Genomic DNA, 3,165 nt, shown 5'->3' with positions numbered 1-3,165 from the left:
GTCTGGTCTACATGGTGAGTTCCAGGACAGCTGGGGCTACAGGAAGACCCTGCCTTCAAAAAAAACAAAAAAAAAAAAAAAAAAAAGCCACCAAAAAACCCGAAAAGTAATGCAGTATACAACCAAACATAGGTATTTTATATTATATAACAACTTCAGCGAATGAGAAGGTAACAACTACTCATAATAAAATTAAGATTTCTATAATGAAAAGATACAGATACATATTGAAAAAAAATATAAATATTCATGATAAAGGAGATAGACTGCAAATAATTTCATATTAGCTCAAGTGTTCTGTCACTAAATAAATAGGCTCCTAGTTCAAAAGAGAGCTGTGTTTTTCATTTGGGATAAGGGGTAATGGAGCTGCATAGGCAGATGCTAGGCAGTATACAGCATTGTGTAAAAGCTTTCTGTAGGAGTAACAGCAACAAAATTAATTGCCTAGTGTTTTCTTCTAACTTAGAAAACCAGCATTGGTAATGGGTTGCTGTTCAAGAACACCACAAATCAACAACATTCTATCAAATATAGAAGTGAGCCCCTGTCCTAGGAGTTGGGAAAGTGCCTTGAGTTGAAAAGCTATATCAACTGATTTGAACGGGGTATTTCGGTGAAAAAATTATTCTCCAAGCTTCTCAATAAATTAGTGAAGTTTAATTCAGATAGTTGATCTTTATCCTTGAGAGTTAGGATGCAGACAAGAGTCAAAGCTTAGACAGCCATTTAGTGACCTTCACCCTAGTTGCTACCCATGTGACACTTTTAGAAACTATCAGTGGTTTAAAATGCTGACTATTTTAATGAATAATGTTGAATTAAATGTTTCTACAGACCTCATTGATTAAATGGTATCAACTGCATGACAGAAATTCATTGTTAATTGACCTAAAACTTCAACAAGGGACACTGGCTTAATGAACTAGAAACATAAGAAGTTATGGCTAGAAGTTAACCAACCGAGAGAAAGAAGACCTCGAGTTCTATTAAAGTTTAACTCCTCTTGATGGTTTAAATGCACCTGGGTGCTGCTTTCTGTGAGTGAAGCAAAATATTAGATGACAGTGAAAAGTCCTGCTCAAAATGTAGGAAGCTTTTCAGACAAGCTTGGGGGCCTCTGAGGCCCTCATGACAGTGATCGGTGAACCTTCTCAATGAAATCACTTTCTAGCCCCCGACCCAGCTGTTAGCTCTTATATAGATGTGCTGGGAATACAAAGCTGTTGTTCCAAGGCTGCCTTTTAGAATTTGCACCATCACCTCTTGATAGTCCACTGACTGCTTTATTTCTGAGTATACCTAACTCCTGTCTTCTCGCCTTACCCAACATCATTCTGTTTGTAGGATATTTAATATCTTCAAACATTTCTGAGCAATCAAACTTTCCAAGGTGGTTGTTTGTCTCCATCCTTCCTCAATATTAGCATGAATTCCAATTTGTTAAACAAATTGGATCCTAGGTACATTCCATTTCCATTTCAGTTCTTTAAAGAAGAAGTTGGGAGAATAGTAGGAGGACCTGAAATAGACTTTTTCACTTACCAGCTGTCTAATTTTGGCCAAGCTACATTACCTCTACAGAGCAAGATTTCCTCTCTGCTGAAGTAGATGGTAATTGAATTAAATGACTGCCAAGGCTCGCGTCAGCTTGAAAGCTTCTCTAGGCTTTGGTTCTGTTTTCAGCAGAGCTTGTCATCCTAGCCACGCTGGCTGTTCTCCCTGTGAAGCAGAGCTGGCTTCCCTGAATCAACTCCTTTTCTCCCCTACCCAGCTGCTGTGGACTCACTTTTCCATCCTGGCTAGTGTCTCTTTCTTTCTTGGCATCTTCTCTGGGCTCATTAAGTGACGACTGTTTGTACATGTGTTCAACATGGAATTATAGTAGACACGAGAGTATATGTATGTGTTTTTCCTAAGCCAGATGCTTGAGCAATAATGTTTACTTGTGTCAGGCTTACACTTGAGAACTTGGTCAAAGGAGTTATTTATCTGGCCAAGTCATAACTCAATAGGAAACCACATTTATTTAAATGTTTTCATAAAAATAATTTCTTACTCCTTGATAGCTAATAGCACAATTTTGTTTCTCTGATTGTTTCTACAAGAGTAATTCCTGACAGTTGGTGGGCATAAATTTAAAATCAAAAGGTGAAGGGAAAAAGAAACACTTGTAAAAATACATTTTATTCTCTGGAATTGTCACAGTACTGGATAGTAACTAATAGCTCAGGTTTATGTTTACAATTTGTTTCCTTCACTTTTCCTCCCTGCCTGTCCATACGTAGGACTTGGAAGGAAAATAGAGACGTCGACTGCAAGCAGAACAGCGATAGTTTGAGAACATTTATTTATAGGTTAAGATCAATTTAAGCAAAATACATATATGATACTAATATAAATAAGCTCTTAATAGCACCTGTGACTTTTTCTAGCGTGTTATCTGCAATTGCCTCTAAAGTATTTGCTGAAAAAAGAATGTTTTTACTCAAGGAATATAGGAAAAGAGGGAATTTCAGCTGATGACTAGCCCAAGGAGAGAGCCCACTGAACATGAGGTGCAAAGGAGACTTAAACGGAGAAAAAAGAAAGAAAGAAAGTTAAAAAAACAAAAAAGGAAGGAGAATCACAGGCATTTGCATTCACACAGGCCGGGAACATGAGCATAAGGAAATCTTTTAGAACCACAGAGAAAAGGGTAAGTGCAATGGTGGTCGTTTCTTTTTAATTTTTTCTAAACTTTAAAAAGTTTATTTATTATTTTTATTTTGTGTGTATGTGTGTATTGCCTGCATGTGGGTAAGTGCACCTGTGTCATGCAAAGCCCACGGAGGTCAGAAGAGGCTGTCGGATCCCCTGGGACTGGAGTTACAGACAGTTGTTGACTGCCACGTAGATGCTGAGATTTGAACTTGGGTCTTCTGAAAGAATAACCAGTGTTCTTAACCACTGAGCCATCTCTCCAGCCCCTCCTTTTAATTTTTAATTGATTAAAAAATAGGTAAATAGGTAAAAATATCTCAGGCTTATGGAAGATAATTTGGAAAAGAAATCTGATAGGTATATTTCAGGATTTATGTTGATAATGAGCTTCAAAATCTTTTATCTCTTTTTGATGAGAAGAAATCCTGTTTTTGATAGATATTTTGCTTAAATAATTCCTTC

The sequence above is a fragment of the Nannospalax galili genome, unplaced genomic scaffold (genome assembly GCF_000622305.1).
Source record: "Nannospalax galili isolate Female #2095 unplaced genomic scaffold, S.galili_v1.0 scaffold296, whole genome shotgun sequence".
NCBI lineage: Eukaryota > Metazoa > Chordata > Mammalia > Rodentia > Spalacidae > Nannospalax > Nannospalax galili.
Note: the sequence above shows the minus strand (reverse complement) of the source record.